The sequence below is a fragment of the Rattus norvegicus genome, chromosome 14 (genome assembly GCF_021556685.1).
Source record: "Rattus norvegicus strain SHRSP/BbbUtx chromosome 14, alternate assembly SHRSP_T2T, whole genome shotgun sequence".
Taxonomy (NCBI): domain Eukaryota; kingdom Metazoa; phylum Chordata; class Mammalia; order Rodentia; family Muridae; genus Rattus; species Rattus norvegicus.
This window is the reverse complement of record NC_141547.1, coordinates 33,903,376-33,921,739: the sequence shown is the minus strand read 5'-3', so window position 1 is coordinate 33,921,739 and position 18,364 is coordinate 33,903,376. Positions and strand designations below refer to the sequence as shown.

At 44.7% G+C, this 18,364-nt stretch overlaps 1 protein-coding gene across 6 annotated transcripts in view; it reads right to left on the bottom strand.

The window, feature by feature from the left end:
* Lnx1 (ligand of numb-protein X 1) overlaps positions 1-18,364 on the bottom strand; it is a 102,601-nt gene that overhangs the window by 48,222 nt on the left and 36,015 nt on the right.

Sequence of the window (18,364 nt, the reverse complement as noted above, 5' to 3'; positions counted from 1 at the left end):
TTTCTTTTATTGTGAGTTGTTCGTTATAAAGGCAGATGATTAGCTGTGGTGATCTCCTACTAAAGGACAGGACTCTTGACAAAAATTAAGGAAGGATCGCAACAGACACTGCATGCTATATTGCTAACTCTGAATGTGGCTTATATAAAGTCAGATGGTGTGGGCACATGAGCAGATCATGGCTTTTCTGTGTCAGTGTTGACCCTGGAAGATGACCCAGGTACTTTACAAGAAACACAGTGTTCAGGTGCTTTTAGACATGTAGGGCAATCCGCTGCCTTCTTGACTTTGATGATCACCCTAAAGTACTCAACGAGAACTCTGCTCAAAGCCCTCCCTATCCTCCTGCTTGCCTGTCGGTAATAGAGGATCTAAATAATTACAGGAGAGGATCTGGCTAATTACAGTGCTGAGAACTGACATCCAGAAGACGGCTTTCTTTTCCGTGGACTTAATTACAATCTGGCTGCTTGGCCTTACTCTTAAATTGACCATCAATTGGATTACATAAAACTGACATTTTGGATAAAGGTCTTCGTTCCACCAGAAATCCAAGAGGTTGTGACTCACTGCTGCTCTTTTAATGTGAACAGTCTTCTGAAAAAGATATAGCTGGATAAACAGTCCCTGAAACTTGAGAGAGAGAGAGAGAGAGAGAGAGAGAGAGAGAGAGAGAGAGAGAGAGAGAGAGAATGTATGTGTGTGTATGTTTAATAGCATTCAATAGGCTTTCTCTTGACTACGCTATCACTGCGGTCACTATTAAGGTTTGACTATGAGGTGTTCTCCCATAGGCTTGGTTCCCTGCTGCTGACACTATTTTGGGAGGGGTTGAAAGCTTTAGGAGATGGGACTTGGTTGAAGAAAGCGAGTCCTTGGCGTGCCTATGACTTTTTAACCCAGTTTCTAGTCCCTTCCTTGCTCTTTGCTTTCCATTAGGCAGAACCTCCCCATCATGTATGTCCACCGACATGACATCCTGTTCAAGTGCATGGGGCCAAACAATCATAGACTGAACTCTGAAGTGGAGTGAAATGAGTTGTTCCTCTTTCTAGGTGTTCTCTTAGGCATTTTGGCCACAGCTGTACAAAAGTAACTGCTATGGTGCTCTTGTTGACACTGTGGTGGATGTGAAGAACCACTGATGGAGAGGTAGGGGTTTCCTGCCCTAGAAATAAGTGAAGAGCCGAGCTTGAAGTACCAGCAACTCTCAGAGAAACAATGTACGGTATTTGCCAAATTCTATAATCATTGCCCAACCTGAGACCAAGCCAGGGCTCTTCTCCATTTTAGAGATATATCTCTGACCCAACGTCATGTAGCAGGGGGATTTTCCTTGGAGATTTAGATCTAATACAATTAGTGGCAAATGAGAAACAGCTCTGTATGGCTTCGAACCCACACTCTTCTCTATCAGTCAATGTTACCTCCAGGACCAATTAATTCAACTCCTAGAAAGTCAACAGCACTTCTGAGAGTCAACTAGATAGAGACAAAATACACAACCAAGCCATTGTGTCCTGCACACCTGACCAGGCATGCTGTGGGGTCTGGGCTGTCATCCAGGTAGTGTTCTGCTTCTCAAACTATGTACCAAGAGGAAGAACTCCTTCATTTACAAAGCAGCTCCTCCCATGTCAAAGGATGCTCATTTCTAATGAGCACTGGATCTGAAGGCCGACTCACAAGGAGGGTGGGAGCCCCAGAGTTCACGCGTGGAGTCTGCATGACTTGAAGCTTTTGTGTACTGGGAAAATAGTTCACCCTTCTTAGCCTTGAAGACCCAGCCCTTCACATAACTCACCCAATCTCATGCTGCTTTCTTAGCCTCAGAGCTCCCTAAGCTACCCAGTGTACCCTATGACCCCTCTTCTTATTTTCCCAATTCCACAAAAGCTTTGTCATGATTCAAACTTAAAGAGCTGTGTATCTGCTTGTGTTCTCATGCTAATTATGCTACCCAGAAACCTGTTTGCAGTGTCCCTTAAAGAGGACTAAAGGCAGCTTGTCTCCAGTTGGTTTTTGACTAGTCAATAAAGTTGCCAGCGGCCAATGGCTGGGCAGAGAGACAGAGGCAGGACTTTTGGGATTCCCAAGAAGGAACTGAGGAAGGAGAGGAGGCGATTTAGCCATGAGGAGGGTTGTAGGAGGCAGACCACACAGGGAAGGTGAGACAGCCAACATGTAGGTGCAGGGGAAAGTGGCCCCAGGAGGGCTGCCCAGCAGAGTCCAGGGCCACAAAGATGAAATATAGATTTAGTATTAACTCGGGAATATCAGAAGGAAGTGTGTGTTAGCCATGTGGAGTTAGGGAGTGGCCCACCCATTGAGCTGTTTAAGGCATTTAAAATATAAGGCTGTTAATGTGTGCCTTTCTTTCGGGAATCCAGAACATTGAGGCAATAGTGAGAAGTTCATGCACCCGCTGGCTGGGGAATTTAGAGCAGATTAATAAAATACTGCAACAGAGTTGGGAAATCCAGAGGACTCAAGCCTAAGACTTACCACTTCTCTCTCTCTCTCTCTCTCTCTCTCTCTCTCTCTCTCTCTCTCTCTCTCTCTCTCTCCCTTCCTTCCTTCCTTTCTTTCTTTCTTCCTCCCTCCCTCCCTCCCTCCCTCCCTCTCACCTTTCCTCCCTTCCCTCCTTTTCCCCTTCCCTTCCCTTCCCTTTCCCTTCCTTCTTTCCTTCTTTCCTTCCTTCCTTCTTTCCCTTCTCTTCCCCTTCCTTCCTTCCTTCCTTTTCTTTATTTTGCCATTTTATACTTCATCCTACCCCAGCTTATCTGACCGCCCACACAGATCAAAGATTCTGATGTCTTGGCTACAAGGCTAGCCTTATTACGACTTTGACAGATCCCAGAAAAGTTTGTCCCTTGTCAACAAAGTCCACTGGCCATCATCAACTCTGTGGTGAGACTTATCAACCCAGCTGGCAGATGGTCAGAGACTAAAGCTGCTATTTTGGGAGCTCAAAATTGCTTAGCCCTCCTGTGGACCAGGTCACTTGAAGGTTTGTCTTGGATGGAATCATGGCAGGCTGTGCTCCTGCCTGGGATGGTGCTGGGGGAGGGACGGGAGGGGTGAGAGGAGCTGTGGGGTTGGGAAGGCAGGGGCACTGCTGGTCCTGAGAATGAACTTCTTTGTGAGCTCACACCCACTTTCTGGAAATACTACCTGAGCAGTGCCAGTCTGTGCCCTGTCACTTGATAGAAGAAGCAATTTGCAAATTGCAGGCTGCAAATTGCCGGTACCCATCTAATTATTGTTTAATCAACATAATCACTTGGTGATTGGCATTCCACGTTTTGCAAAATGGATGCTATTTGTCTGGAAGCTACCTAAGGAGACATGATAACAGTTGATTCCCGACTTGGATAGGGCAACTTAGATTTCTGGGCTCTGGGTGGCAGGAAGACAATCTGTATTTGCCAGGCTTTGAATTTTGATCTTTTCCCAGACACTCAGTGTGGTGCCATCCTGTCTCATAATGCAAGGCGGCGGCGGCAGCAGCAGCCAGCCCCCGATTCCAGGCAGACATATGACCTCGAAGGAGAACAGTCAACCTCAACAATTATGCCGTGAGGCGAAGCAGTCAATCGGTCACAGAGTATGCTGCCAACCTAAGATGTGTGCCCATCCAATGCAGTCATTAGATAGAAACCCAGCATAAGCTGGCAAGCGTATTGGTTCCATGTTATTTTGGGGGTGAGGAAGGCAAGGCAAACTCTGGTGTAGTCCGGGCTGTATTCAAACTTGCTATGTAACCAAGGCTGACCTTGAACTCTCCCTGCCTTTACCTCTCAAGTGCTGGGATTACAGACGTGCGTCATCACGCTCAGGTTATATATTGTTACTGATGAAAGCAGGGCTCCCTACCGGCTAGACAAACTCTCTACAAACTGGGCTACACCCCCAGCCCACCTGTATATCGTGCTTTAAAGTCCTTTTAAGAAAGAAATTCTGAGTAACACCCATCAAAATCTCTTGTTATCACTGGAATGATGAACAAACCGGATGCACTGCTCCCTGGACACGTCCACGAGCGTTCGCTTCCCATGTTTATATCAGAAATTAAGTTTAGGGAACTTACACATGTTGATGTAAAGTGAATCACGGTTCCTAGATCAGTGAACATGGCATTTACTTATGAATTAGTTCAATAATTCTGAGCTCCTGCATCGGAATTACCAACCAATCAAGCCATCCATCCCTGGTGTGGAGTAAAGACACCAACAGCTGTGGATTATAACATCAGAATGGCTACCTTGGGAAGAGACCGTGAGGCTGACCAAGAAACTGGTGATGGTAGTGGGGACTAACCCCCAACTTTGTAGCTGCCATGATGAGACACATTTCTCTGCTCACATGGGCCCACCTGTCCCACTTTGTTCACCCAAAGCTACTCTCTGGATGCAGAAGAACTGTGAGGAATGCACTGTCCCTTTTAATTGCTCAACAAAATTTTACTGCCTTTCAAGCTTCAAGATCATGTTCTAAAAGTTTCACTCTAGGCAAAAGACGGTGGACCCTCCACATCAGCGGTCCAGCTAAGCAGACATAAAAAAATACACAGAGAAGTAGTTGCACCTGGACTGAGTGTGTGTGTGTGTGTGTGTCTGCACACTCGTGTGCATGTGTGTTTTTTTCCCTGATGTGTCATCATTCTCTCATTAATATACTGCAAAATTATTCCCATAGTATTTACATTGTGTCAGACACAATCAGTAATCCACAGATGTGTTTACAGTAGTACATGGGAAGATGTCTATAGGTGATATGGAAACATTATCACATTTCATATAAGGATCTTGGGCATTCTCAGGCTTTCTTATGCTGCATGAATATGTGTGGTGTCTGTGTGTATTTGTATCTGTATGTATACATGTAGGTGCTTGAGTATACGTATGTGTCTGCGTTTATGTTTGTCTAAGTGTGTCTGTATGTATGCATGTGTGTGCATGTGTGCATATGGGTGCACATGTGTGTGTGCTAGAACCAATTCCCTGCAGATACTCAGAGATCACTGCTTTCCTTTCGTCATTTCTTTTGAACTTCAGTAGCTTATCGTTCCAAGCCAGCCAAAGTCACATGGCAAGACCCTGTCTTCAAACCAAACAAAACAGCACCAGCAGCAAGACCAACCCAACAAACACCCACCCAACAAACAAACAACTCTACCCACACTGAGTGTACAGATGTCACACATTTATCAGGGCTCAACGCACTAAGCTCTATGCTGTCGACACCGACTTTCTCTCTTTGTGAATCAAGACTGCGTATGACCCCAAATACAAGAATTTTAGGTGGAGGGCGTTGTATCTATATGTTCAGAGAACTTGGTCATTCTGAGGTTGTGAAGTTATAAGTTGTGTTTTCTAAGTTTTAGTTTTCAGTGATGCTCATTAACTGATAACTACAAATTCCCCCAGAAGAAGAATGTGGTATATCTGCACATATAAAATGTATATGAAATGATATTCAGCTAAAAGCAGAATGAAGTTGGTCATTGGTAATGATGTGGATGGTACCAATGTTATGTTAAGTGAGACAAGCCAAACAGAAAAAACAAAACAAAAACAAAGTAAAAAACCCCGCACGGTTGCAACCAATAAGCTGTCCCTGGAGAAGGGATTGGAGTAATGTCCACTAGAGGGTAGGAAGGGCGAAGGGTAGAAAGTGTCACGCAGGCCAGAGACTCAGACACATAAAAGAAACATGAATATATACATATACAGAGAATCGTTAACGAAATTAAAAGAAAAATGGCAATAATGGACATAATAAATAAAACCAAAGCACTGCCTTGTCTGGCTCACTTGCGACCAAAGCAGTGTGACATTGGAATTAATGACACTGAGGACATCCTTCCACGTATGAAGTCAGCAGTGGTCATATCTGTGAACGGAGCAGGCGTCTCCACTGAAACACTTCTCATAAACCTCAAAAGAGCAGCATGCAGTTTGGGAAGAAACATATATATGCTAATATGTATATTTTTAAATTTTTCTATTTGAATCAATAATTTATTTTAAAAATCAAGCCTAAAAATTGAACGGTTTGAAAAAAGCTTACTATTTAAAAATACTAAAAATGACAGCCGCATGTCTAAAGGATTGTTGCTAGGCCTAGGGTTATGCTACAGGCCTGTTAGTTATGAACCCTGAAGGATGATCACTACTGCACCAGGCTAAAAAGAGGTATTTTTTTCCTTCTGTTTTTTTTTTTTCAAGACAGGGTTTCTCTATTTAGGCCTGGTTGTTCTAGAACTCACTTTATATACCTCTGCCTCCCAAGTGCTGACATTAATGTGCATTTTTTGGTTAAAGTGTTTGGAGTAAAGTTATATAGAATCTGGAATGTGTTATAAAATGCTACAGCAAAAACGCAGGACAAGGGGTCCATTAAAATTATAAAATGATGATAGTTATTAGAACGGGACATTGGGAGTTCTTTATATGGTTCTTTAAATAACATTTGAAAAATTCTATGCTAATAAATTAAGATCATATTTAGAAATAGCATGAAATGAGGTCACAATGCTTAGCAATAAATAGGAATTGTAAGACACAAAGATGCATTCAAGATCACCGTTGGCCACACAGCAAGTTCAAAGCCATCCTGGACTATAAGACACCCTGTCTCGAAAACTCCCAAAATAAAAGATATAGAGAAGGTATGCTCCCTGTCCCTTTCCTGCCTCTCTGGTTGTATTCTCTTAACCACTTAATTTAAATTTGCTCTAGACAGTCTTTACTGCCCCTAATAATGACAGGATTGTATGACTCAGCCTGGTTCAGCCCGTGTGCCCCTTCCACACTTGTCACCACGGTCCTCTTGATGAGGAACACAATGGCCGTGGTTAGGACAATATTTAGCTTAGGGAATGTTTTCTGTGTAAAGTATTTCAGCTGCCAACTAGCTGTTAGGTTCTGCCTGCTCTGATGCGTCTCCACCTTGTAAACATATAAACTTGGGGAGAGAGGGGGTAAGCAATGAACTCATATCGTCCTGTAAACTGGGAACAGGATCCAGCGTGTGACTGAGAAGCCCCCCATTTGCTGTACATCTGAGCCACGCCGTGGGTAAGCCACAATTTCTGCACTTCATTTTTCTTGACGTTCAGCCACAATTAGCACTCAGAGTTCTAAGAGGGATCTTAGGACCCTGAGATCTTAGGGTGATGGTGTTCTCTGTTCCATCACAACACTCTGGGGTTCTGTTTATTTCTCTCCAGGAACATTGAAGGGGGGCGAGAAACACAAAGTGATTGCTTGGCAGAATAGAAAACACTTTTTGCCTCGGTTTCTCTTTTGGATAAAGAAGGGTTGCTATTATAAAGAAGTAGACAAGACAGAAGCCGTCTTCCCAAGGGGACTATTTACTCCTCTAGTAAGAATCAAATAATGGTAGCATCATTTCTTAATATAATTTTAACTCAGTGGCTTGAGTGCTTAAGAAAGGGGTGAGCTGAAGACAAGCATAGCATCATCAACACATCCAGTGTTTCCGTCAGGAAAGCACCCAGTGCCACTAAGATTGCTACCTCCACAAGCTGGAAGGGTCAAGGGGCCCCCACAGAACTGAAGACTTGCAGCCAAGGTACTTATAAACAAAATATTCGTATTTCGTGAAGGGTGGCAGGGACCACGCTTCTTGCTGAATGGAACAGCCTTTCTAACTCCAGCACTTTGTGAGGCCCAGTAGGAAATTCTACTCATGCCAGTTGGAAAAGAATGTTCCCAGTACGTACACTTGGGGAGGAAGTTGCAACCACAGGAGACAGACTAAACAACGGAATTCCCGAAAGCGTTTGAGTCACACGTGTGTGTGTGTACATCACATTCCACTTCCCTAAGGCCTGAGTGCCGAAGGACCGCAGGGTGCTGGGGAACAGTTCGGACAGCCTCTTCATCCCTGGGCCAGACAGATACTCTGCCACTTCAAGGCCAAAAGTCCCAGAAGGGGAGCTGATACCTGCTGTTCTCCTGAGGACACACAATGTCAACTGGGATGACATTACCACCATGTCATTAAGCACCTGTGTTTTCTAGCTACAAGAGACTTGGCCACGTGAGCAGACTGCCTGGTGTTGTTTACTGGTTTAATGGCCTTTTAGCCAGCACAGAGGACCTGGGCTCGGGAGGGAAGAACTGTACTGTGTACCTCTTAGGACAGCTGTTGACTCTCTAGGCTATGGAAACCGGGTTGGGGTGTGAGTGCTGTTGAGAGGGAAGGAAAAACCTTCATTGGATGCTCAGAGGAGCCAGATTTGCTGGAAAGCTTGTGAAAATAGAAGCCAGGCCCCTACTTGCACCTACTTTCTTTTTAGGAATTAGAATTTCAAAGACAGTGGTTCCCAACCAAGGCACTATTTCCTCCAAAGGACATCTGACAGTGTCTGGGGACAGTTTTTGATTTGTCACAACTCGGAGAATAGTGGATAGGGGCCAGGGTCGCTCTGCATCATCCACAGGTCCACCCCACAGCAAAAGAGCATCAGGACCAAAATGGCGGTAGTTCAGCAGACAGCTTCTCCGTGGGAGGTATCATCTGCAATCCGTGGTTTTCTGTTTTTGTATGGTACGTGTGTATGAGTCTATTCACGTTCGTGTGCTGCATGTGGAAACCTGAAGTTGATATCAGGGTCTTGATCACTCTCCACTTATTTATTGATCCCTCACAACTGAACCCAGAGCACACAGATCAGACCAGTCATAACTAGCCGCCTTGCTCTGGCGATCCCGTCTCTGCCTCCCAAACACTCTGCTTATGAAGGCCACCATGGCTGCCTGGTCTTTGCATAGATCCTTGGGATTCAAGCTTCAGTCCTCATAATTGTGCTGCAGATCTATGTCCCCAGAGTCACCTCCTAGTATTTGTATTTTTAACAAGTTCCCCAGAAAAATCTTGACGGACACCGACTTGAGAACTCTGTACGTGTCTTGGTAACCACGTCAAGAGATCAGGCAGGAAGGTGGGAAGGGCGGGGGAAACGGATATGCTTGCAGAGCTACCAAAAGCATCATACACGCAGACAGGTCCAGCACCTCTTCATAAAGTCACCATGGAGCTCTGGGACTGGGCCAGTGAATGAGCCACCCAGAACAGAAAGGTCAGAGAGAGCTCAGACATGTCACCCTCACAGACAATTATGCTGCCAGAGCTGGGGCAGCCTTGCTGATACAGCTAGGAAGAGTTTAAAGACTCCTCTCGTGGGCACCGTGTCTTCAGACGTGATTGTTGTAAGCTGATAATGGTTAGGAAGTGGGAGATTTGTAGGCATGAATTTCTACTCCATGGTGCGCAATGGAACAGAACATGTGACAGGATTTAGCAGATCCTGGTCTGTCTGTCTGTCTCTGTCTCTGTCTTTCTGTGTCTCTGTCTCTGTCTCTCTGTCTCTCTCTGTCTCTCTCCTCTCTCTCCTCACAAGCTGGGTATTTGCAGGTCCCTGATGTCTTTGCTCATCGCTGCACAGGACCTGTGTACCTCAGCACCTTTGAGAGATGCTGGAGAAAGGGCCTTTTAAGGAGCTGCCAAGGAAAGGATCAAATAGAAGAAGGAAAACCAGAAGCAGGAGCCCGAGCAGGTAAGAATGTTTCCTTGTTGTTCCAGGCCAGTGGGGGTGGGGACTGCTTATCATTTTCTTGAACCAGTTGTAAAAATACATAGGAAGAAATAGGAAGAGACTCCGAGTAAACTTTCCTTCATGCTTCGGAATGTAAGATTTTTTTTTTTATTTTTAAGGCACACGAATTTTGGGTTGATCTTTTTTGCTGGTTCCTTTTGATATTTTTTACAAATTCTACTGTAATCACAGCCTTCCTCCTGAAGTGTTGTATTTCTAAGACATTTAACCTACATGCTAGTGTTGCTACAGTGATTAAATGTTGAGCAAACTATTCCAGTCTTTTTATTTACAAGGACATATGAGATACTGAGCTAGTCAAACAAATTTTATTATCCTGACATGAATTTGAAGATTATCTTATATTTTATCATTATAATCCACTAACAAGTACTCTACCACTCTGTTGGTGTTCTGAGACATCAGTGCTACCATCACTTATGAAAGCTACTGCAATTGCTTATACTGGTTGTAATGAAGTGTGTGTGTGTGTGTGTGTGTGTGTGTGTGTGTGTGTAAGGGAAATGAACCAGGGACATGAAGGGTGTGTGTGTGTGTGTGTGTGTGTGTGTGTGTGTGTGTGTGTGTATAATGGGAATGGACCAGGGACATGAGGGGTGTGTGTGTGTGTGTGTGTGTGTGTGTGTGTGTGTGTGTGTGTGTATGTATGTGTGTATAAGGGGAATGGACCAGGGACATGAGTTCTGTTTAGGGGTTAGGGGATGAACTAGGGACATGAGTCAGGTATCTTTAGATAATTGGTTTTGGATCCCGAGACAGGGTTCTAAACCCAGTTTTACATACAAGCCAAGTCCTTCCTACCCTCTCTCACTTCCCAAGCTCTTCCTGGCTTTTTCTTCTATTCTAGCACACTCACTTGCTGCTGCCTCACTCCCACAGGACTGGGACTACCTGGTCTTTGGTGTCACAGCATCTGAAAAACTATTGCTAAGGGAACCGTCACTCCATTTTCCATACGGGAGAGCTATAGTGTTATATCCAGTGAGGGTCAATATTCCTGAGGTTTTTAGAACCACACCAATTGCAAGCCTTATGAGTTAACCACTTGATCCAGACCTGAAGTCTTCCTCCCCAACTTTAAAAAGCATTTTCATTGCTCCGTTGTTGCCTTATCATGTGTTTTATTGGTCGTACCATAATAACAGAATGGTTGGTTTTCCTTGCCTAACCATGAAGAATCGGATGCCCATGGTCAGGTCCAAGTCAAACAAGTGTTTACTGACAATCCCCAGGGAAATGACAACCACAGAGCACCTTCCTATGACTGAGGCCACCTCCCACCAACACGGATTCCATGTCTCATTCTGAAGAAGACTCTGACACAAAGGCCACAGCCATCGATCCTATCCCCCAAGAACAGCAGAGTATCTAGGAGCACTGAGTGGAATAGTACCCAGTTCTTACAACAAGGCTTTCATCGTTCTCCCTGACCTTTACCCTGGAACACAATGTGCTATATAGAAGCAGCAAATTATAAAAATGTGTTTGGCGGCCCAGATGTACCAGTGCTGGATCAAATCTCAAGGCTGCTCCATTTCCAGTCTGGGGCTCCCATTCCCATGCAAACGTTTTTGTAAAGTCATCTACAAAAGCTTTTGTGACTGGTGTCCTTGAGCGAGTGTTCTCAATGCCTCTCCTGAGCCACATGGAGGACCTGCATGCTCGAAATAAATCTTTCCTTTGGGTCTCCATCCGTTGGCTCTAATCCTCCTAATTCTGCACCTAACGAGGCACTGACTTGGCTAAACAACAACACGAAACCTGGGACAAATTACATTTATTATAGTTTGATATGGAGACCAACATCTGTGTGGAATTTCTGCTCAGGCTACACGGTCTTGATGTGGAGAGTATAGATAATATATATTCTCCCGTGGTGGCAAAATCCAAATATCTTTAACATGCAGCTAGTAGACATTTTCTAATTACTCAGGAAAATCCACTTTTTTGCTCATGACTTCACTAAACAATGCCAGGCATGCAATTAGGTGAAGACTTTCCTCTCATCTTGGGTCTAGGGTGGTGAATAGAGAAGGTAAACTGAGTCTCAGGTCAAAGTAGATTTGTCTTTAAAATGGACGCTAAAGGTAGAAGTTTAAATTTAAAAAGGCAGTCGGTTTGTATAATTCTCTGCCTGTTTTTATGGAGTGCGGTGTTCTGAAGGAGCATGGCCCCCCTGGGCTCACAGATCTGAATATTTGGTCACCAGGAAGTGGCTCTATTTGAAAGGATAGGGAAGGGTGGCCTTGTTGGAGGAAGTGTGTCACTGGGGTCACTTTGAGGTTTTCAGAAGCACAAACCAGGCCCAGGGGCTCTCTCTTCTGCTACCTGTGGATCCCGATTCAGAACCCTCAGCTCCTTCCCTTCCACGTCTGCCTGCAAGCTGCGTGCTTCCCACCATGATGATGACGGACTTAACCTATAAAACCGTATGCCAGCTCCATTAAATCCTTTCCTTTACAACGGCTGCCATGGTCGTGGTGTCTCTTCAGAGCACTAGAACACTGAGGCATGGAGTTAAATCTCAGATGAACTACAGAGTAATTATCAACATTCCTGTGATTCCAAACAGCACCCTGGATGCCCAAGTATGAGATTGCCTTGGGTCTAGCAGTTTTTAATCCGACTGGCTCCTGCCATCTGAGGGGGAGGGAGGGAGGGAGGGAGGGAGGGGCTACTGTGCTTCGCTCAATGAACCCAGAACACAGCTTCAGAAACATTGGTATTATTAGTCCTTTTATCTTAAGCAATTGCAGAGTGGGCTGGCTTGCTATATATGTTTGGTTTTTTTGTGTTTTGTTTTTTTTTTTTTTAGCATTCTTTCCTTCCATCCCTCCGCTTACGCTAGCCTAATTGTGTATTAATCATTGGGCCCTTGGGCCAGACTCATGAGGCTCCAGATGGGCAGCTCAGTGGTCAGCTCTGAGCACCCCCCACCCCATCTATCTCTCTACCTGTCTCTGATCTACACCCTAAGTTCCACCAGAACCAATCCACCATACCCTGTAATCCAGCCAGGAAAAGGAACGGGCATGATTGGCAACAGAGAATATAAATTTCATTGCCTATCACTGCTCCTTGATAAATACCCGATCTTCTCCCTCAACTATGTCTTTCTAACAGGTAGTATAGAAAGGCTGGGACCGGGATAAACTGGTTCCATGCAACCCTGACAAGGACCTATTGTCCTAAGGCTGGGCAGTTCGCCTACTGACAATACCTGCTTTTTTTTTTTAATCCGTCTCGTGTTGAAAATGAAATAGAAGACCAAAGTAGGCTGGGGATTTAGCTCAGTGGTAGAGCGCTTACCTAGGAAGCGCAAGGCCCTGGGTTCGGTCCCCAGCTCCGAAAAAAAAAAAAAAAAAGAAAAAAAAAAAAAGAAGACCAAAGTACATAAAGAAATGTATACAACAATTCCGTCTGCCACTGGCTAAATGCTAACATCTTATTTTTATAAGACTGACAATAACAAAAACACTAAAAATCATTCCCAAGCAAAGCACCCAGAAGACAGGAAGGGAACACATGTCACACACTAGGCAGGGCAGAGGGACAGTTCCTGGGGATGGGTAGTGTCTCTTCTACTAGGCTGGCCAGGAGAGCCCTCTGCTCGGTGGGACCTCTTTGGCAAGTCTGAGGGCCAGGTTTGCACACACACACACACACACACACACACACACACACACACACACACTACTCTGGCAGAGACTTTTGCTACAGTTTTCCTCACGGAAACCTGCCATGTTCAGGCTTCACAGACTCCAAGAGAAGTCAGGGAGGAGGCAGACACGATGCAACTGGGGCAAGTGACCCCCTCACTCTTCTGAATGAATCAGGGTTCATCTCTGTAAAAACAAACACTTAGCTGCACTTCAGGTCCAATTAATCTTGAGTTAGCTCTACATTTAATAAAAATCAGAGTCAATTACCCTGTTCTGTCAGAGGCTCCAGACAACGACATGGTATGTGGTGGTTTGGTTAAAACCTCTTCCCCTCACGCCGTCCTGGTCTCCCTTGATGAATCTGTGACCCAAAGGCTATGATTGAATGAGCCTGCAGATGCACAGGTGTTCAGCTCACTGGGGACACCACACAAAGATTCAAACGCAGCAGCCATTAATGTCCAATCGCATTCTTTCGACGGTCGGGAAAGGCGAAACAAGAACACTTTGGGACAAGAGCCCTTTTGGAGTGGAGTGGGAGGGAAGAAAAGGTCATTGAAGACCCTGAACAGGGACAACGTGTGCTGTAACTTCTGGAAGTAATCAGGAGGAGTGAGCCAAACAGCCGATTAGTATTCAAGTACAGACAGTCTTACGGGCCAAGTCCAGGAGATCTGACTGGTTGAAACAGGTCCAGGAAGGAGACTAAATCAACCTGGTCCCATCGAAAGCATGGGGAGGTCCAAGGGCATAATAAGCTTTAAGGTTTGTTTTTTGTTTTTTCTTTAGTAAGTTAGATTCCCCGATTACAATCTGGTCAGCACGCAGTCAAATGCTACATCAAAGGAGAGATGGTGATTTACGGCAAACACACCAATCAAGGGTTCCACTGGGTACCAACAAACCGACACGGGCTCCTGACAAATGAAGCCACCTAATGCCGGAGGTTGTGTGACCTGAACTAGGCAAATGTCCCCTTCCCAGCCGATTGCCACAATGTTTTCTAGGCTTCTAGTCTTTGACAAGTATGAAGGTTTTTTTTTTTTAAAAGCATTTTTCAATAAAAAAGAATAGAGGAGTTTATAGGTATTTGCTCATTGAATTATCTATGGGTGATAAATGGCTCAGATGTTCTCTAAGGTCTTCCTTTCAAGTGATTCGCTTATGCATATTATTTTTAAGACTTTGAAAACTAAGGTTTTAGAACTCTGAAATCTCTTCTTTACTTACATGAGGACAATTCCTGAGTAATCCTTTATCTGCAGGAAGTAATTCAGCTCTAATTCGAGTTTAACCTCTGTTCTGATATATTCCAAGCTCGTGCGCACGCACACACACACACACACATCCCAGAACTGTTGGCATCAACTGTTGGCTAGGGTGCCCAGCACAGCAAGGCCCCTCTTCTCCTCCTTCATGACCGACTGTAATGAGTATTTAAGTTTTCCTGTCCCTGTATGAGACACTTGCTGTACAAGTTACCTTGGCCTCATAGTTAGAGACAGACATGTAGAACTTTCCTTTGCTCCAACAACTTTTACTCAGGGCAGTAACACTAAATCAAAGGCTATTTAAATAAAGTAAAACCAAGTACTGAATGCTCTATTCTTGTTAATGATTAGTGACGATGAACTCTCATCTAGACACACACCCACACCAAACCCTAAGTCAAGGGCCACTCCACCTAACCCGCCTTTTCAGAGCAGCCCGTTAGGCTTATGAGTTACTGCCCTGTAAACGAAGCTGACTACGGGAGGGGTCCCTGGGAGGAGCAGCTACAGACTGGAGTGTCCTCGTGTGATGGGGTCAAACATTTGTCTTGAGTAAAGTAAGAGCATTGGACTTGATTCTAAAAATAAACGTCAAGAGTATGTTCTATGATTTCAGGATTCCCTGGTGGGGGGGGGGCGTGGAGGCATCAAGCCCGTTAGTGCACCATTAGCAACTGGGTCAAGTTCAGCAAAGTGCTCTCTAAATCCATGCTGACTTGGTCAGGCCATGTTAAAAACAAACAAACAAAAAAACCCCTCAAAACCAAGGTTGGGTTGAATAGTTACTTCTGTGAGGAAGGGTAAACATGAGTGCCAAGCTATCCCCCTGGTGGAATGGTTTGCTTTGAGAGACTTAGTAGTTTCTGTGAAGCAGATCTGATCAGCAAATTCCATTGCCGTTTCTTTGCAAAAAGAAATTTATAGCTCATGTTTCTAGTTTCATTCTGGTTTTTGAAGTGTTTATATCAAGTGCAAAAAGCAGGCACCTCTCCAGTCATGTGTCAGAAGCTGTTAGCATCACCAAATGTTTTGGCAAACTAGAGGTAAGGGGAGCAAGAAGCCAGGACCGTGGCCTGCATCAATGAAGCTCTGCAGAGAAAAAGAAAACAAAAAAACAAAACAAAACAAACAAACAAACAAACAACCCCCCCAAAAGAAAACAAAACCAAGGGTAGAGAAAAAGCATCACTTTAGGAATAGCTCAAAAAATTGGTAAGCTCACTCAAGTCAGAAACAAATTAGGTCAAGCAGCTTGAGAGGACAACAATTTACAAGTAAAAGGGACAAATACTGAAATGAAAATTTATTTCTCCCTGCTCCTTCCCCCCAAAATAAACTCCTTAGAAGTACACATAAGAGAAATCAGGGAGACTTAGGAAACCATTTAGATAAGTTTGGACTAAACCCTAGGTAAAGAAATATTTGGCAAGTATGAGGACACATAAATCAGCTGGACCAGATGACACAGTGCCCCCAGGGAATGCAGGAATTTAACTAATACACTTACCGAACAATGGTGTAGTAAAAATGAATAATTATTTCTGAAAAATTACCTTGCACTCTAGGGGATGTCAGACAACTGGAAAAAGGCCCAACAACATATGCTATTGATACAGAAAGAAACAAAAGGGAAGAGTAGTTTAAAAAAAAAACAAACGGAGACTGATGTATGTCGTGGTGGGTTTAAAAATTGGGGGGACAACGTTAGGGAAGTAAAATTTCAAAAGTTAAAAAACACCAAGGATGAATAAACGGAGAAAAAGCTACAGGTCACTGGTTCACTGAAATGTCTAGGGGAGTGTCGTGAAGATTTCAGTGCTGTGCTGGGTGTTATTAAGACTACAAGGGTAGGGAGGGAGCGTCTCAGGAGAGAGTTCACCATCATCATCAGTCTGAAGATTCAGCATTGGGGGAGGGGGCAGATGAAAATTATGGAATCACAAATACAGTATTGAGCTGCCTAGCTGTCCTGAGGTTTCTGCAACCTGCCATCACGCAGATATAACCCAAAAGGTGGATGATCCTTGGGTGTTAGAAAATTTATGGATGATACTCAGGTGGGGAATTCCCCCAAAGACTGGAAAGGGAGGCAGAGGGGGGGGAAACTTGGCTACATTTGGACAAGGTGTGAGCCAAGAGAACGCGCTAGAAATAGATATGACCGGGCTGGGGGAAATTGAAAGCAGTGCCATTTGGAAAGGAGAGTGCTAGCCATGAACTCCCACCAAGCAGGTACGAGACGGACGAGACGGAAGACAGGCTTCAGCATCCATGACTCTGTCAAAATCGGTGTTTAGAGCGCGTGACCCCAGAAGGATGCTTAGCCAAGGGAAAACACCATGCTCCTCTCATCTCCTTGGAGAATGATCCAGCAAAGGTGAAAACAAGGAGAAGTGGAAGGGACCAACACTCGGGACCACCCTTGGCACCGCTTGCTCTTACTCGTGGGAACGTGGGATGCTGGAGTCATCTTGCGTGCTTACGTACATACTTTATAGATGTGGACTTAGGAATCTGGTTGTCCAGAAGACCCAACTGTGTGTCCGTCCATTCCTCTTGACGGTAGATGTTGCTTCTGATCCCTCTTCTTCCTTCTAGCATCTGCTCGAATATTCCTTTTTTCCCCCAACGTCTCCTTGAGGAAAGGACTTTCTTTTCCCAATGTTCTGTGTGCTTGGTCTTTATTACTGAGTAATCCCCAGAGTCCAGAGCAGGCCTGATGGTTCACAAGTACTTAATAATACTTATTACTAAATCGTCCTCTTCCTCGGAGTGAGTGACTCCTTTTTACCAAGTGCAGACTCTGTATTCATCTATAAGGGTTGGGGGTGGTGCTTAGGTTGGAAAAGAACACTTAGAAAACATTCAACAACAAACAGACCCAGAATTTCTGAGAAAAGCAATAGGAAGCAACTTGTTGATTTGTTTTCTAGAACATTCCTTTACATCCACTAGCTAAGAAAAGCCCGCTTTTTAATTGATAAACACTCCTGTCCTTGCTGAATGTCTAGCAGATGTTAAAGAAATCAACCTCAAGTGCTAGAGAGTGCGAAGGGAAATGAATTGGACTCCTCGGTCTAACGCTGCCGACCTCTCCAGGGAAGAAAGAGGTGTGAGAGAGACTGTTCTGACGAGCCATCTGGAAATCGGTCAGTCACCCTCGGGCTTTCTTTATGTGACATCGAGCGACTGAATGAAAGACGGGGGGGGGGGGGGGGGGGAACAAAAACATAAACAAACAAACCACATCTCCGGTTATCTTGTGATCTAAGAGGCACTGTCTGATTTGGAAGAACACACTGTTTTCCCTCACCTCTCCAGACCTATTTTTAAGCCCTAGACATCATTTCTCAAGATTCCAAAGCAGATGGTGAGTGTCTAGAGACCCTTCACTGGGGGGAGTCAGCGTCTCTCACTGAGTTCAGAATCCTTCTGTGATGTCTAGAGGAATTCTGGTTCCCCGATGAGTGGAACCCAAAGACATCAGGGAAGACTTGTCAGGAAGAGCCTCGAGTCAGAAGATACCAACACTGATGTGCTTTTCTAAAAAAAATAAATAAATAAGCGGCTGGGGATTTAGCTCAGTGGTAGAGCGCTTACCTAGGAAGCGCAAGGCCCTGGGTTCGGTCCCCAGCTCCGAAAAAAAGAACCAAAAAAAAAAAAAAATCCTCAGGGAGTGAAAGAAGGAGTTGGCTTACAATGTAGTAAGGATGGAGACACAAACAGCTGGTACCCAAGGATGATGCCCACATGTAGGCAGTGAGGCTTCATGCCACCTCTGG